Raw genomic sequence first — 18,973 nt, 5'->3', positions numbered from 1 at the left:
AGGGTAAGGTCAGGTCAGATAAGGTGAGATGAGGTCAGATCAGATAAGATGACGATGGATAACGTTAAACCGGATTATTTGGGGTTTACAGAAGTCGAATTAGAGTAGTTTAGGCGAGAATAGTTTAGGTTAGGTTAAGTGAGGTTAAATTAGGTAAAATAAAGATAAATCTGGTTAGTGACTGAATGATGGGGATGTAGGGTCCTCTCTCTCTCTCTCTCTCTCTCTCTCTCTCTCTCTCTCTCTCTCTCTCTCTCTCTCTCTCTCTCATAAAAAGTAAAGCAGCTTTCACCATTCGTATCCATGACTTACCAGTTGCCGAGAGAGGGAGAGAGAGAGAGAGAGAGAAAGGAAAGCCAACTCTACCTCACGTAATAGCCCCCACTGTAGATCCCCCTCATCACCATTAACCCATTATAAAAACCCATTGCCCATTTGGAGACCATTAAGAGAGACACAGAGGGCTATTAGAAGCGAGGTATACCGGGTGTAGATAAGCCATAGCGATAATATGAGGGAAATGGAGAAATACCATGAGAGAGAGAGAGAGAGAGAGAGAGAGAGTTATAGCGACAGAGTTGACGTGACCACAATGGTTTGAGAGAGACGGGCGGATCAGAGTGGGGGAATGTGAGTGAGAGAGTGAGGAAATGAGAGTGAGAGAGAGTGAGGAAATGAGAGAGAGAGAGAGAGAGAGAGAGAGAGAGAGAGAGAGAGAGAGAGAGAGAGAGAGAGGGAATGAGAGTGAGAGAGTGAGAGTGAGGACGAGTGAGTGAGGGGTGAGAGAAGGTTAGAATGTGTGAAAGGAGGAAACTGAGAGAAAGGATGTCAACGGGGAACGGAGTCGGGGAAAGTGAGATGGTTAGTGGGAAATAGTGAATGGGTGAGAAACAGAGAGAGAGAGAGAGAGAGAGAGAGGGGGGGGGCTGGACACCTCCCCCTGACCACCGTTCTGTAATGCCCTCAATGACGCCAGTTATGGAGACACGGGATTAAGGAAGGGAGGGAGGGAGGGTCGGAAGGAGGAAGGGAGGGGGAGAGAGAGAGGAGTGAAAGTAGAAAAGGAGGAAGGAGAGAGAGAAGAGAGAATGAACAGGTTAAAACAGTACTTCAAGTTAGGAAGAGAAGAGGAGGAAGAGGAATGAAGATTTTAGGGCAGAGGTAAGGATGGGGAAGGGAGGAAAGAAGGAAGATAGGAAAGCGTAAGAATAAGAGTGGGAAGGGGGAAATAGGAAAAGGAGGAAAAGTGAATAGGAAGGAAAAACAAAATTAAGGAAAGGAAGAGAAAACGGGGAGAGAGGGAAAGGAGAGGGAAGGGAAAAAGGAGGAAAAATAGGAAACATGGGAGTGAAGGGAGGACTCAGAAGAAAGGAAAAAGAAAAGAATACGAGGAAACGACTATGGGAGAGGGAAAAATAAAACATAAAGTTGAAGTAAGAAGGAAAAAAGGAAAGGAGAGAGAGACTGGAAGGAAAGCGAGGACAAGAAAGAGATTGAAAGGAAAGGGGAAAGGAAGAAAAGAAGGAAACAAAAATAGGAGGGGATTAATGAAACCAATTGCAGATCCCCCCACCACTATCCCCACCCCACCTCCCCCACCTTGCCTCCCCCACCCTCTCCCTTACGTGCTCCCTCACCTCCTCCCCCGCCCCTCCCTCGTGCCAGCCAAGGTCTCTCTCTCTCTCTCTCTCACGCACGCACGCACGCACGCACGCACGCACGCACACACACACACACACACACACACACACACACACACACACACACACACACACACACACACACACACACACACACACACACACACACACACACACACACACACACACACACACACACACACACACACACACACAGTCTTCCTCTCGCTGGCAGCCGTCTAGAGACTGAACATTTGAAAAATTTGTCCCAAGTAAAGAAGGCCAGGCAAAGTAAAGCCAAAATCAGTATCCCTTTATTTTTACCTGCCTGAACACACTGCCTTCCGAAAAGTGGAGGTCGTAGTCAGAGGGAAAGATAGACTCGAGGTAACTGTAGTCTGTTTGTATTCACCTGAAACTGGGCCACTCCCACAATACTAAGCTGTTTCATGAAATTTGCTTAATCATGTATGTATGAGTATACTTGGTTAAATGCCAAGTCATCTGCCCAATCTGACTACACTTGACCATGAACTGAGCAGATTCAGGGATCTTTTTGTCAGGGTAGAGAATGTACTGTAGTTATGTGTCTTCTTATTACCCTTTCCTGTTCATCTTTCTTCCCTCTAGACGATATTATTAACGCCAAATAACTTAAGCCCGATGACATTTGTTTCATTTTATTCTTGTTATCTCTAGGCGATTTCATTCAGCCGAGAGGAGACGTTTTCGGACTGTAGATATAGTTTTCCTTAACTCCCTTGACCACCGGTGTTTTCTCCAAATCTGTGTACTGTTTGGTAGCAGCAAAAACATAATTAAAAATGCGTCAGTAAGCTGTAGAGTTTAAAGGAACAGAAACAATAGCTATTAATGTATTCACTACGAGCTGTCCGCTAGCCGAACGAAATCGAATGGTGGTTGCAAGAATGAAAATAAGGGTAGTCGTAGTGAAGGCTCTTGTTATTGTTGTTGCGTCAGGCTCATTTGAAACGTGAATCGGTGAAGTGTAGGCTTAAGCTGACCTTCTCCTGCAGTCCACCACCCTCCGTCCGCGAGAGAGGGATGTACAGTATGTATGTGAGTGGAGGCAGTTGATCCCCCTGGCTATCTCGGTACCAACTCAGACAGGCATCCTTCTCCAACAGCCGCAATGACAGCGTGAACAGTAAACAGGAGACGCCAAAATCAGGGCAAGCGAGCAAGGTTGTGTGTTCATAAATCTCCTAACCAGTATGTATGTATGTATGTATGTATGTGCTGTAACTCCTAGGCTGTTTGATGGATTTGAATGATGCTTCCCAGGTGAGTCCGTCTGGTAACTACGAAGGATTGGGTACGCAGTTTTCATGTTTTTTTTGAGTGCACACGAAAACATTGCACATCTACTTTATTTTCAGAAGTAAATTAGTTTGATAGGATGATGATGATGATGATGGTGGTGATGATGATGGGATGATGATGATGATGGTGGTGATTCCTGCTATGCTGCTTTGGACGAGTAAAGCACAGTGGACACAATATTCCCTGTAAATATCCCGTGGCAAGTGGAGCAGCAGAATAGAGAGAGACGCAGTAATAAGAGAAGTATTATGTACAGAGTCCTTGCTGAAAATTCTAATCAGACATACGTATATTTTGAGTCAGAGTTTTTGTCGATGGTGTAGCTAACGTAAAAGGTATAATACTCTGACTCCTCTTCCCTTATTCTTCTCCCTACCTTCTTCTGTTACTCCCCATCGCCCCGCTCCACCCCATTCTCCCTGCTTTCGCATCCCTCTCACTCCCCAACCCCCACCTTCATACTCCCCTCTACCCCCCACCTCCATTCCCCCTTCCACCCTTATCCTCATTCCCCCTTTCTTCCCAATCCCTCAAATCATTTTACCCTCATACACTCCCCTACCTTTCCCATACCATGTCTCCTTCTATCCTTCCTCTCTCCCGTCCCTTACCCTCACTCCTTCCTCTCCCTCTCTCCAAACCTTCCATCCCTCCCATCTACCCATTCCTCCCACCTTCCCATCCCTCCCAACTTCCTATCTCTCCCTTCTCCCTGCCTCCCCTTCTACCCTCCATTCTCCTGTCTCTTCCATCTTCAAGCCCCCATGCACGTTCCTTTCCTATCTCCAGTCCCTCCACCTCCTTCCCCTAACTTCCTTCCACCCACACCCTCCTTTCTTAAATCTCTCGACCCCCTTTCACCCCTCTCCTTTCCACCCCCACCCATCTTTCTTATATCCCTCCACCTCACTTCCCCCCACCCTTATCAAAGTGGGGTGATCAGTGCTGGGGTGTGGATGCCAACTTATCTGCCCCCCTGCCAACTTTCCAACAGTTACCCCACAACACATCCACGTTTTTTGTTGCCTCGACTCATTTTCTGCCTCGATTTCATTTGGTGTCTTTTATTTCTCCTGGTATATCGTTTTAGTTTTATTATATATGTTCTTATGATTTGTACCTTTTATCTATTTTGCTCCATATTCTAAATTCCACGCGTTTTGTTGCTGCTCAGTTTCTTTCTGAATTCCTATTAGTAATGTCTTTTATTTTCTCCAGTTAATTTTTTTCGTTGTTTATTATTTTTCTGTGTCCTTCTCCTGATTATCTGATTTTTCTTTTTAACTTTTCTCGTTTAGTTGTTTATGGCTTTTGATGCCCTTATAACTACTTGTATATTTTTATCTGCTTATTTATTCTTTATCCGGTTAAGTTTTTTTTTTCTGATTTTCTTAACTATTAAATTATTCCAATTGTTACCCTTTGTATCCACTGTCTTTTGAATTTTCTCATTTTTCTCTCTTCTACTCTCATTTTCCCCGTTCTTTCCTATATTTTCCTCTCTTTTTCACTCACATTTCGCCGCTTCTTGTCATCCTCACTCTCCTCTCATCTTCCTCTCTCTTTTCTCTTCTGCCTTGTTCTTTTCATCTTCCTCTTCTTCGACTCCTTCGTTATTCTCCTGTCGTTTCTTACTTTCTTATCTTCCTCCTCACAATATCGCGCTTTGCTGTTCTTTCTTTCTTTCTTTTTTTTTTTTCTTCTTCTTCTTCTTCTTCTGAGAGAGAGAGAGAGAGAGAGAGAGAGAGAGAGAGAGAGAGAGAGATGAACCCCGGCCTTATATCCACAACCACAGGCCATGAAATTAAAGACTCTACTGATTGACCCCACATCACACCTTTCTCCTCTCTCTCTCTCTCTCTCTCTCTCTCTCTCTCTCTCTCTCTCTCTCTCTCTCTCTCTCTCTCTCTCTCTCTCTCTCTCTCTCTCTCTCCAGTATATATATATATTTGTGGTAAGTGGGGGCACTCACCATCGACTCACTCGATGTAGTGCTGCTCTCGGGTGTCTGCCCTTTCCTCTCCTTTCCATCCATCCTCTTCTGTCTTTCTTTACTTCAGTCTTTCCTCGTCCTTCCGCCTACGGATGACTTTTCACTCCCTCTTTTGTCATTCTTTCATTCTTTCCGGTTCCTTCTGCCTATGGGTGACTCTACACTGAGTGACAAGCTAAATGGTTTGCTGTACACCAGGAAACCACTTACTACGCTGGGTGGTAACCATATAACCAGATTATGGCGCCTGGTGGTTAAGTGGGTAATTGCGGCGCTCCAGTTGGATTGAGCCGGTGAAGGTTTATATCCAAGGGGTGGTTGGGGTTATTGCTCACGTAATGCCACTCAGGGATGAGTGAGGCTGGTCACTCTCATCTTATATATCAGAACCTAGCCCCGGGCTCCTACGCTCCTCATGGGGCAACGTAGGGTTGGATGATGGATATATATATATATATATATATATATATATATATATATATATATATATATATATATATATATATATATATATAGATTGATAGATAGATATATAGATAGATAGCTACATAGATACATACATACATACATACATAATGTGTGTGTGTGTGTGTGTGCTCACCACTAACATCGTGCAGTACCAGGAAGCGACAAAAACATTTCATTCAGGCCGCTTCATTCATTACCCACGCCTGTTGACACGTGGCTCTCTCTCTCTCTCTCTCTCTCTCACACACACACACACACACACACACACACACACACACACACACACACACACACACACACACACACACACACACACACACACACACACGTCGGGAGAGACTCTGTAGGTTGAATGCAATCGTCTACTGGCAGCAGGAATGAAATGTAACGTCCTACTGCTGTTGGGGTTAATCGGGACAGAATCATCTCGCGGGAAAGTAATAATCAGATGAATATGGGCGTGTTTGTGGTAAAAAGCAGTGCATGTGAAATTCCCTTTCTTGAAAAAGCTAGGTGTCTGTCAGAGGGCCTTGTTATAAGTGGCATTGAAGGCTTCGTTGTGCCCTTTTCATACCGATTTAGTCCACATGTCACACCTCAGCGACCTCTTGTGTGTTACTGATGCACACGACGTCGATATTAAATCTGTATAATATAAATGACGGGGGAATATTATGGCCTAATTTGCTAATTAAATTACCAAGAAGAGAAACCACATACAATACTATCCAAAGTGAATATATGTCATTGGAAGTATCGATTGGGAACGAATGTATACTAGTTTATGAAAGGCAGTACTACCGGCACCCTCTGTAAATGTCCGTCAAGGTTGGTGCGTCACACTCCAGATTCATGATTCGGACCACAGGCATATCGGGAAGAGAGTGCAGTACGATGTGCTTGGTAAATGTGGACTATCGTTGTTGTGGAGGTATGCACTCTGAAACCGGGGATAGAAGTTCGCCAGATGTTTTTGTCCCCTCAACGTCTCACTATCCTCTGGTGGCTAATGTTGCTGAGAGAAGCATGTATTATTTCTGACCATATGTGATTCCCTTAAACGATGCATGAGGGAAGAAAGGGTGTTTTAGACACAGTAACACACTAGTCGATCTTTTGTCCCAGACCGTGCTGCTGTTCTCCTCAATGTTCCACCAAAATCCTTTAGGGAGAGAGTCGATTGAGGATTTCGTTTTCTTCAACAATACGAAGGGAAGAAATACAGATACCGACGTCAGCGGTTTTGTGAGAAAAGGGAGGAGTGGCCGCGGCAGCAATAGTGACTAGGCCAGGTGACGAGCTAGGGGGACAAGATCTATAGGTTCGTGATATTAAAACTTGGAGCGCGAAGGACGGAACAGATCTATACTACGCGCCATCCAACTTATCCGTAGAATCCCACCCTCTCAGCCATCATCCGAGAATCATGGAAAGCCTGTCTATCTGCACCTTAATCCTGTTAGGTGTGGCGACAAAGAAATCGCCTCCACATCGCCCTGTCCTCTGCCATTTAGCTACCTCCTTCCACCTCACAACCTCCTCTCTCATATCTTCACTCCATCCTTCCTCTTCCTTGATCTCCCCCTCCACCTCATTATTATATACCCTTCTAGACAGCCTCTCATTCTCCATTGTGCAGGTCATTGTTATATTTACCAACAAATATAATCATTCTGTGTGACTCATACCATCATTTTATCAATAGGAAGAAAATTGCCGTAGCGATTAAGAGACAACTGTTGGGAAAAGGTGTGAATCTATTGGTAAGTTGGCCTGCACGGAGAATATTAATCAGTTCCTGCTATTGTCAGACGATTTCATTCAACTGAGAGCGAATCATTAGAGAGTTTTCTTAATACTGCTCAGAATACATGTATGGGCAAGGCATGGAAGCTTCTCTATAAGTGCCATTATATTAACAAGTAAATCTCCAATGCAAAATTGTTGTTACTGGTAAGGAAGATTAGTATTGCGTTCCATACTTCCCATTAGGAAACTGTGTATTATTCTTTACACACACACACACACACACACACACACACAACTCTCTCTCTCTCTCTCTCACACACACACACACACACACACACACACACACAACTCTCTCTCTCTCTCTCTCTCTCTCTCTCTCTCTCTCTCCCCAGCGTGAATGAGGCCCGCGATGTTTTGTTTACCTTTGTTGATGTGTCTCCGCATCCCTGTTTACTATCTCCTGTTTACCTCCCCGTGTTCTCTACCCTCTGTTTAGCACCCGCTGTCTAGCACCCACTGTTCAGCACCACATGTTTAGCACCTATTTTAGAACCACCTGTTTAACACCTATTTTAGCGCCATCTGTTCGGCACCCTCTCTCTAGCACGTCCTGTTTTAGCATCGCCTGTTTAGCACCTTCTATTTTAGCACCACCTATTTAGCACCTTCTACTTTAGCACCACCCGTTTAGCACCTTCTGTTTTATTATTCCCTGTTTAGCACCTCCTGTTTCACCATCAGACTCAGCCCACTGCTAAACAAAAGCCTTTCCCAACCATTCTCCACGATTCCCGGAACTGTGCCAACCTCTGCCATTCTCATAAGTCCACATCATATCTGCCCTTTTCCTACAAACTTGAGGTCTCGTTATTTCGTATCTCGCTTCATCTTTTATAATCATTTAGCACTAACTTGGCCTCGAATTGCTCAGCTATAACTTGACTCTTGAATATGATACGGGTCACTACGAGATGCTGTGGAAATGACGTGGAGATGAAATATTGTCTTTTCGTGCCACCGAGCTGGGTGAAACTCTTTAGTTGCCCGTCCCATAAAATTTTTCACTGTACTGTAGTCTGTTCTCGTGTCCACAGTGCTCTTCCTCTTGCTGTCTCTCTGTTATTCCCCCTGTTTACCACTCTTGTTACCTGCCTGTCACCCTTTTTTACCTGTCTGCCATCCCTGTTTTCTTTATGACATCTGTTTTCCTGTTTACCACTTCTGTATACCCCTCTTTACCACCATTGTTTACCTGTTCACCACCTCTGTTTATGTTTACCACTTTGTTCACCAGTAGCACCCTGTGTGTGTGTGTGTGTGTGTGTGTGTGTGTGTGTGTGTGTGTGTGTGTGTGTGTGTGTGTGTGCCGTGTCCGTGTCCGGCTCTGGGCAGAGGCTTAAGAGTCCGTTCCAGGAGGCCCGGCACCAGTAGTCTTGCTATATATTATACACCCACACGTCACCACTTCGGCGCTAACACCCACCGACCATATTGTATACGTGCTAGGGATGTCTCATACAGGACTGGTGCATTGGTATTACCAGGGGTTTTTACAGCATGTCGGTGGGTTCCATGATAGATGAGTAAAATCTTCTTTAACGAAATTCAAATCGTTAAACTGTTCCCAACCCCAGTCGGGATTCGACCCACAACCATTGGAGCAGCAGACCACCGACTCGGCTACCGTCGTCCCCACATTGTTTACCACCTTTGTTTTACCTTTTTACCGCCTCTGTTTACCTGTTTACCTCCTCTGTGTACCTGTTTGCCACCCCTGTTTATGCCCACCATTGTTTACCATGCCTCTGGGTGCTGTGCTAAAACTCATCAGTGTTTTTGTTTATTCTGCGGAAAGATGGAGGGCCACGTTCTGGGTTGCATAGGAGGTTTCGTAGCACCTACATCTCAGCGATTTATTTTGCGTATTACAACTTAACTTTCTCTTGTATATGCTGCGTGTACAGTTAATAAATAGCAACTGTTTATTTTGTTCACCCCTCGCCCTTCCCCAAAACACACACGTAGACAGACACAAAAATACACGGCGAATAAACATAATCTCTCTCTCTCTCTCTCTCTCTCTCTCTCTTATCGGAAGGTCGGGTAGTTCCATTTCACTCCCTCCGAGCCGTAGGGGCCCGAGGCTAGTCTAAATTTAAAAGCAGATGACCAGCCTACTCCCCTTTGTGGCATTACACCTCCAGGGGGATCGAACCTACGCCATACCGTCACTTCGATTGGGGCATTCTAACCACTATCCCTCGTAATAATCGGTGCCATCCGTTTACTGATGAATTTTCCCTTTCTTCTAGTGTGTGTGTGTGTGTGTGTGTGTGTGTGTGTGTGTGTGTGTGTGTGTGTGTGTGTGAGAGAGAGAGATTGTGTGTTTTTATGTACTTAAATATTAAAGTGAGAGTTTATTTTTCTCTTTAAATTTGACCCCCCTTCCGTCTGCTGAAATATCCCGGAAGTGAAGCAGAGTGAATGTGTAATGTGGAAAAATGGAGGGAAAAAGGACGTTGGAGAGAGAGAGAGAGAGAGAGAGTGTGTGTGTGTGTGTTTGTGTGTGTGTGTGTTTGTGTGTGTGTGTGTGTGTGTGTGTGTGTGTGTGTGTGTGTGTGTGTGTGTGTGTGTGTGTGTGTGTGAGAGAGAGAGAGAGAGAGAGATGAGAGAGAGAGAGTGGGTGAGTGTGTGTGTGTGTGTGTGTGTGTGTGTGTGTGTGTGTGTGTGTGTGTGTGTGTGAGAGAGAGAGAGAGGCGGTGGGATAAAAATCTGTGTTCCTGGAATGGGGGTGTCTGTGGTGAGGTTAGTTTGAGGAGGAGGGGGAATGGGTGTGGGCGGAGGAAACGAGGAGGTGTAGAGGGGGAGGGGGTAAGGTGAAGGGATGAATGGGGTGTGGAGGGGGGGAGAGAAAGTGGTGCGAGGAGGAATAAAGTTGGTGTGAGGGGGAGGGGGATGAGTGTGGATGGAGGGAAGGGATGGGATGTGGAGGGAGAGAGAAGGAGGGTGTGGAGGAGGAGGAAGGGGAAGTGGTGTGGGTGAAGGAGGGTCGTATGGAGGGGTTGGAGGAAAGGTGGAATGGGTGGAAGGCTTTGTAGTGTGAAAGAGGAGGGGTTTATGTGGAAGGGGGAGGAGTGCAGCTGTGAGATGGGGAGAGGGAGGTGGTGTGTGAAGAGGAGGGGATGATGTAGAGGGAACAGGAATGGTGATGAGTGAAGAGGAGAGGGGTGATATGGAGAGGGGAAGGGTGGTGGTGTGGAGGAGCAAGGAAGCGTGTTGTGGATATGGCGGGGTATTCGTCTCTAGTTTTTTCAGTGTCTCGTATCATCTCACTTTTATCTCGCACTTTTACGTCTGATCCTGGCTGTCTGTGTCATTAGGATTGCTTTGTACCTGTCTGTCTGTCTTTCTGTGTCTGTCTGCGTCTGTCTACCTCTTGTTTTTTATGTCTGTCTTTTTTCGTCTGACTATCTGTGTTCGTGTTTGTTTTTGTCTTTAGTTTATTTGTGTATAATATTATGCTCTCTTCTGTATTTGTCTGCGACTGTGATGTCTTCTGTATGTCTGTGATTCCCTGTCTGTCTGTCTATCTGCCTGTCTGTTTATCTATCTGTCTACCTGTCTTTCATTTATTGTATTTATTGTCTACCTGTATCAGTTAAACATGGCTATAATTTCGTCTCTCTCTCTCTCTCTCTCTCTCTCTCTCTCTCTCATTACAGTATTATAAATGTATCACGAGCAAATTGAGTTAAGGTTTTTTCTCCCTCCCTGTTCCTGACGACCTCACTCCTCCTCACCCCTTCCCCTCCTTTCACCCCCCGCTCCCTATCACCTCACTCCGTCTCAACACCTCTGTACAACATTTCCCCTCATCCCCTCCCGTCATGACCTCACTCATTTCCCTCACTTTCACCCCTTAACTCCCCTCCCTCTCCTCTTACTTACTCCCTTCACCCCTCCCCTCACCTCTCTCCCTCATCCTCTCCCCCTCACCCTCTCCTCCTCACCCCCTCGTCCCCTCCTCCTCTCCCCCTCACCGTCTCCTCCTCTCCCCTCATCCCCAACCCCTTCTCTCCTCGTCTCCCTTCTTCCCCTTCCCTCACCCCTTCCCTCACCCTAACTCCATGATATACAAGAGTAGGGGAGAGGGACAGGGAGAGAGAGAGGAGGAGGAAGATAGGGAAAAGGATTGAGGTCAGATGGGGAAGAGAAGAGGGAGATGGGGAGAGGGATTGGAGAAAGATAAGCATAGGGAAGGGAATGGCGAAAAAAGTAGGGGAAAGGGAGGAGAGGAAGAAGTGGAGGAGAGAGAATGGTAAGGGGTAGAACAGGGGAGGAGAGAGTTTGAAATATATATAACAGAGGGTAGAACAGGAGAGAGGGAGAGAGAGCAGGCTAACACGGGAGGCAGGAGGAAGGAAGGAGAAGGTAGAGGAATTGAGGAAGGGGAGAGAGGAGAAATAAAGGAGAAAAGGAGGAAATAAAGAAGAGAATAACAAAGGAAGAGAAAGTAAGAGGAAAGTGCGTGATAAGGGAAAGAAGTAACATTGATTCAGATTTTCTTTTTTTTTTTACTCTTCAACGCACAAACACATTCTCAAAGATAAGCATACATACATACATACATTTACAAGCTCACACACATACTGTATACATGCTCAAGCTGATATGAACACACACACACACACACACACACACACACACACACACACACACACACACACACAGCAGGACAGGAGGCATGAGAAATAATGTATCTATCACCAATACCCGTGTGTGTGTGTGTGTGTGTGTGTGTGTGTGTGTGTGTGTGTGTGTGTGTTTTGTGTGTGTGTGTGTGTGTGTATGTGTGTGTGAAGTTTTGTGTGTCTCCCTTTACCCGTGTGTGTTAGTAGAGTTATTGCGTGTATGGTAATGAACATGTGTGTATGTATGCATGAGGCTCTTCCCTTATGGTATTAGTATACTGTATGAAAGACTGTATACATGAGCGTATTGGAGGGCCAACTACGTACACGCGTGGCGGGATGAGGTGGACATAGGCAGTTTGTATGCATGGAAGTGTGTCTAAGTGGTTGGCAGCGTGTGTGTGTGTGTGAGAGAGAGAGAGAGAGAGAGAGAGAGAGAGAGAGAGAGAGAGAGAGACGCTATTTCCTAACAACATCCTTTTATGTTCTATTCGCACACATAGAGTACCGCCACTTTCATCGTTTCCTTTTTTCTTTTGCCATTTTTTTTTTTCTACTGACCCGCCTTTATGACCTGTCGTATAATTCACTTGATATTCCCACAGCTCTAGGATGGATTAATCGTAGTGAAGATGTTAAAAGGGACGGGAGCAGGAATTTGGCAAACGCTCTCCCCCTCTTCGCATACGTATTCTCTCATCGTCTTCTCATCGTTTTCCCTGTCTCCTCCTCCTTCTCCTCTCGTACCCTCATTCCTTCCCCACCTTCTCTCATCCGTCCCCTTCTCTTCCCTCTTCTCTCTTTTTTTCTATTTTTCTCTCGTCTTTTTTCACCTCCTTCCTCTTTTCTCTCCTCTTTTTTCTTTTTTTCCCCCTCTCCCCTTTGATCCCTTCTTTCATAATAACAGAGTGGTAAAGTACAATCGGTGACAAAATCTTGCTTAATAATTTTATCTCTTCTACTTATCACTTTTCTATGATGGCTAATATTTTTAAGCTGGGAGGGGCTTGGTGTGTTGCTGTAATGCTGGACCTCTCTTCCTTCTCATTTTCTTCTGCTGGATAATGTATTCTAAGAGAGACGTAGTATGTTACTGTTAATATTTTGCTTTTGATTTTAACATTCTTATGCTGAGTAATATTTCTGAGCTGAGAGAGGCTTGGTATGTTGCCTTAATATTGAACCTCTTCTGCTTATTTTTCTCTGGGTAATATTTCTATGTTGAGAGAGGCTTGGCATGTTGCTTTAATATTGGACCTCTTCTGCTTCCCATTTTTTTTTTCTTCCGGGTAATATTTCTGAGCTGAGAGGGGCTTGGTATGTTGCGTTAATACTGGACCGTTTCTGCTTCCCACTTTCTTGTGCTGGGTAATATATCAAAGCTGAGAGAGGTGGTACGGTATCTTGCGTCAATAGATTAGTCTCTTTTATACGATGTATTAGGCAGGAAAGTGACGAACATGGCGAACGCATGAAGTAAGCACAGTGAAGTGATAGTCAGACTTTCATCCCTGATATTCCCAACCCCACCATAGAGCAAATGACCTTGTAACTCCATGGCACAAGGACGGACAAAATTGTGGTTCGGGTTTTATTTTCCTCTGATGTGTGTCTTGAAGTGGATTAAAGAACCTTGCTCTTGATATCCTTTCCTTGTGTGCAAATGACAGGCAACATTACGATTATGAAGATGACTCTGGTGGTGGTGGTAGTGATGGTGATGAGGATAATATATACCGGTATATATATATATATATATATATATATATATATATATATATATATATATATATATATATTTTTATTTAGTATTTTCTGTTACATAACATGCGCACCTTTTAATTTACATGATTATTTGAGTCTATTGATTTAACTCTGGTCCTCTTGCTGCCTCTCCCACCCTCTCCTCTCCCTCACTCTTTCTGCGATCTCCCTCCTCCTTTACTTTCTCTTCCCGTACCACTATTTCCCTCTCCTTTTCCCTCTTTTCTTCAGCTCTCCCTCGCTTCCCTCTGTCTCTACCTCCCTCTCACTTTTGCCGTCTTTCACCCCCCTTCTCCCCTGTCTTCCCTCTCTTTTCCTCTTCAGACACCCCTCTCTCTTCTTCTCTCTACTTCCCCTTCTCCATGTCCACTCTCCTTGCTCACTCCCTCCCCTCTTCTCTCCTACTCCCTCTTCCCTTTTTCTCCATTTTCCTCTTCCTTTCTCTCCCTTTTCCTCTTCTTTCTGTTCTGCTTTATCTCCCGCCTCTGTTCACTTCTCCCTTTTCCCTTTCTCTCTCCGCCCTCTCTCGCCTCTCTTCCCCCTCCCTCTTTCTTTTTGTCATCCCACTTTCGCCATTCCACCTCCTCCCTCCCCTTCCCCCTTCTCCTCCCTTTCCTCCTTCTCCTCCTCGTCCCCCTCCTCCTCCCCTTCCTCCTCCTTCCCCTCCCTCCTCCCCTTCCGCAAAGTTTTTAGGGGAATTCCATTATCGTAACGAGTGAGGGAGTGAATTTATTTTTAGGCCCTATTTACGGGTCCATGTTTACTGTTTTTAATTGCATTTTCTTTTTTCCCCTTTTCTTTTACGTCTTTGAGGATGAGAGGTTATGATGCTGTTTTCATTCATTTATTTTTAGTGCCTCTGTCATATTAGTTTTTTGTCATCATTTATCTTTATTTATTTATTTTTCCCTTTTACATCATGGAGGGTGAGAAATTGCTATGATGTTTTTTTCGTTCATTAATTTTTCGTGCCTCTGTCGTATTATGAAATATTGCTATTTTTTTTTTTTCGTTCATATATTTTTGTACCTCTGTCATTGTTTTGTAGTATAATATTGTATTCTTATTTATTCATTTTGTATTGTATGAGTTGAGCTGTATTTTGTTGTTTTGGTACCTAAAAATGAGTTAAGGTTTTCATTTTTTTACTTTTTACTCCTTTTTCGATTTATGCTTAGGTGTTTGATGGCTTGGATTTGCGTTCATGTTTTTCTCTGGTTTCTGTGTATGTGTGAGCTGAGAGTCTGTTATGGTTTATTTTTTCCCCTATTCCCAGTTATGAGTGTACGCCTTTAGGTTTGAGTTTTTGTGATGACTTGTTGTTGAGTTTTTTTCCAACTCATTGCCTTTAGTTTTTTTTTTTTTTTTTTTTTTCCAGCTCATTGACAGTAGATTTTTTTTAAGAGGATTTTTTTTTTTAAACTGATGACTTAGGTTTTTCAAGTTTTTTTTTTCCAGTTCACTGACTTTAGGTTTTTTCTATACTATTTTTTTTTTTTTCCAACTCATTGACTTTAGGTTTTTCTATAGTTTTTTTTTTCCAACTCATTGACTTTAGGTTTTTCTGTACTTTTTTTTTCCTAATTGGACTTTAGGTTTTTCTAGATTTTTTCCAACTGATGACTTTTGATTTTACTAGAGGAGTTTTTTTTTTTTTTTTTTTTTTTCAACTGATGACTTTAGGTTTTTCATGTTTCTTTGTCTTTATTATTCGAGTTGAAAGTTTATTATATTTTTGGTTGCTATTAACGAGTATGTCTATATCAATATGGGTCAGTGAATATGAGAAAAAGAAGAGAGGGAAAAAGAGTGGAGAGGTTGATGAATGTGAGAAAGAGAAGAGAGGGGAAAAGAGTAGGGGGGTTGATGAATATGAGGAAGAGAAGAGAGGGGAAATGAATGGAGGGGTAGGTGACTATGAGAAAGAGAAGAGAGGGGAAAGAGTAAAGGGGTCGATGAATATAAGGTAGAGAAGAGAGGGGAAAAGAGTAGAGGGGTTGATGAATATGAGAAAGAGAAGAGAGGGGAAAAGAGTAGAGGGGTTGGTGAATATGAGAAAGAGAAGAGAGGGGAAAGAGTAGAGGGGTTGGTGAATATAAGAAAGAGAGAAGAGAGGGGAAAGTGTAGAGGGTATGAAACGAGATGGAATGGAATGCATGCTTGTGGGAAGGGAAGGAGCGGGAAGGTAAGGGAAGTGGCTGGTAAGGAAGGAAAGGAAAAGGAAGGCAGTGGAAAGGAATAGACAGGATGAAAAGGGTTTGGAAAAGGAAGGAAAAGCAGGAGAAAAGGAATAGAAAGGATGAAAAAGGGTATGGGAAGGGAAGGAAAGGCAGTGGAAAGGAACAGAAAGGATGAAACAGGGTATGGGAAAGGAAAGGAAAGGAAGATGGGGTTTGAAACAAGCGGGTAGGCAATGGAAAGGAAAGGAAGATAACAAAACAAATATAGAAAGAAAAGGGCGAAAGGGAAGGAGGTGGAAAGGTGCGTAATGGGAATGGAAACTGAAGAAAAGGAAAGGGAAGTGAAGTGAAGGGCAGGGTAGGGAAGGGAAGGTTAGAGGAGGGAAGGGAAGGGAAGTGAAAGGAAGGGAAGGAAAGGGAAGGGAAGGGTAGGGAGGGGAAGGGAAGGGTAGCTAATGGTCAGGAAGTGTATTGGAGTGTAGGGGAAGGGGTCAAGACAAAAAAAGAATGAGAAAGGAAAGAAGAGAGAAGAGGAAGGATATAGAAAGGAAAAGGAAGGAAAGGAAAGGAAGGAAAGGAAAGGAAGGAAAGGAAGGGAAAAAAAGGAAACGAAAGGAAGTGAAGTTAAGGGAAGGGACGGGTAGGATCAGGAAAAATATTTGAAAGGAAAAGAAGGGGCCAAATAACGAAGAAAAAGAAGGAAAGGAAGAGAGAGAAGAAAGGAGGTGAGAAGGTGCGTAAAGGGAAGGAAATGGAATAGAATGGAAGGGAAGGGAATGGTCAGGAAAGGTCTGTGAAGAAAGGGTCTGGAAGAGGCTGGTCGGGAAAGGAGCCAAAGGGAGCCAATCTTCAATAGGGAATCCACTTTAATCGATTGTGCAATACTGTCAGGGAGGTGCTGGCCCGTGGCGGGGAGGAGGAGGAAGATGAGGAGGAGGAAGATGAGGAGGAGGAGGAGGAGGAGGAGGAGGAGGAGAAGAAGAAGAAGAAGAAGAAGAAGAGGGGGAGGAGGAGGAGGAGGAGGAGGTATGGGACGAAGTGGAGCTGATGGAAACGGGTGAAGATGAGGTACATGAGAAGGAGGAAAACGAAAGAAAACGGACAGTATGAGTTCTATCATGTTCCTCTCACACTTCTTTCAGATTCCTGGCCAAAATTATTGTTACTTGGGAGAAACATTTGCTCTTGCTCTAGACATCTTAAATGCCTTTGACAGAGTATGGCATAGGTGTGTAGTTCCAAATCTACCTTCGTACAGTTTCCATCCCTCTTGCTGTGCCTTCATCTCACGTTGCCTCTGCCTTTGGTCGTTCTGTAGTTGCGGTTCTACACGACTTCTGTTCTTGAGCTCTCATTTGTGGCGTTCCTTGGGGTTCTGTCCTTTTACCATCTCTCTTGCTTCCACTCATCAGTGATCCTTTGAGCTTTACAACCCCACCAAAAACTACCCGTAGACCTGGGCAAGACAGAATGGAAAATGAGCAGAACGTAGCATTCATCGTGGCGTGATTGGTACGCCAGAAAGTGGAATGACTCACTTTGAAGCCATAACACTTGTATATGATGCACTCTTGTTTGGTGCAGTACCCATTACTGAAGGAGATACACACGAGGAAAGCTGTTTGAAGATATGTCGGTCATATATTTTAAAATGCCTGGTGCTTACAGCGTTCGGGCATTTTTTGGTGAGTGTACATCTGACCCAATCCACTCATACCCTGTGACACCAGATTTTCCACTCGGTAATCACAATGCAGTCACAACAGTTTTTGCAACAGTCATGGGATGACCCTTCGGCACGTCGCACCTCTGATTTATCTTGTATTTCTGAACGTTCCCCCCAAAAAAAAATAATAATAATAATAAATAAATAAAAAATAATTTCCTCCTCCTCCTCTCAGTTTGACAGTCTTCCACGTAACTGTCCCCTTACTCCAGCAACACACAACTCGGTCCTTCATGTCACAACAACTCTGTCTTTCTTCTCACAATAAACTTGGTGTCTCAGTTTCTCGTGATCTAGCTTGTTCCAGATCACATTCCTTGGAAAATCAGCTTCGCAGAGGTTAAACAAGCTGAATTAAATCTGCTTTCAGTAATCATTCTCAGCTGCTAACTTTGTACAGCGGTCATCTTCACACCTGTTTGCAGTACAGCTCTCATATGTGTATGTGTTGGGAGGCGGAAGGGAGGGGAACCACATGCAGTACTTCAGAGGAGGGTAGAGTCATAAGGTTTTCGTCTTATTAACTCTTCTCCTCTCAGTGACTCTTTTCAGCCTCCATCTCTTTGCTGCAGTGCTGATTAGCTCTCTCCAAATGTTACTATTCGTGGTCATTGTTCTTCTGAACTCTCAACCTTCATTCCCACGCCTTTACGGCGGCCACTCATCACCCGTCAAGCCACACACTCTCACCCGTTTTTTTTTTTTTTCCAACTCCCTAATGCAAGAATTAACCGATAATCTCAGTGTTAGAGTTTCCTCTCCACAGGTGCATAGTTTTGGAACTGTCGTCCTCAATCTGTCTTTCCTCTGCTTATATTCTCCGCTAGCTTTGAAACGGAATATGTCCAGGTATATCGATATGAATGGATTATGATTTTTGCATTTTATTTATTTTTATTTTTTTTTAAGGGACAAGTTTTCCATATATTTAGCATTTTTTTTTAACATATATAAAAATGTCAGCCACACACTCTTGCCACATTCACACATACTTGTCCCCTCCTTCACACCTCCAGGCGCTTCCCCTACTCCGTCTTCCCTCACAGCTTCATACACCTCTTTACACCCTCCCCCTCTGCCTCTTCCTTCACGCCTCCATATACCCTCCCTCCTTCCCTAGTACCTCAGACCTAAAAACACCATCCCCCTCTCCCTCTTCGTATCCCTCTTCCTTTATACTTTCGTACACTCTATTTCTCTCCCCCTCCCATCGCACCTTCTTATACCATACCTCTTTCCCTCTCCTCTCACACCTCCACACATCCTCTTCCTCTCCATTCACATATTCATGCACCCTCTGGTTAAACTGTTTTTCTTACTTTTGCAAGTCTTGGTGCATCTGTCCAAACATGGTTAAAATGATTTCTGAGTGAAGTTGCCGTAACTTCCTGTACGTCTGCTTCTCAGCCTCGAAAAAA

The 18,973-nt window shown here is 44.2% G+C and overlaps 1 protein-coding gene across 1 annotated transcript in view; it reads right to left on the bottom strand.

Annotated features, from left to right (window-relative positions):
* LOC145405822 (uncharacterized) overlaps positions 1 to 18,973 on the bottom strand; it is a 152,641-nt gene that overhangs the window by 55,118 nt on the left and 78,550 nt on the right. The gene's annotated exons all lie outside the window — the stretch shown is intronic.

Source organism: Coenobita brevimanus, chromosome 68 (assembly GCF_032717465.1).
Source record: "Coenobita brevimanus isolate Jiangsu-jjx chromosome 68, ASM3271746v2, whole genome shotgun sequence".
NCBI lineage: Eukaryota > Metazoa > Arthropoda > Malacostraca > Decapoda > Coenobitidae > Coenobita > Coenobita brevimanus.
This window is presented reverse-complemented; position numbering and strand designations above follow the sequence as displayed.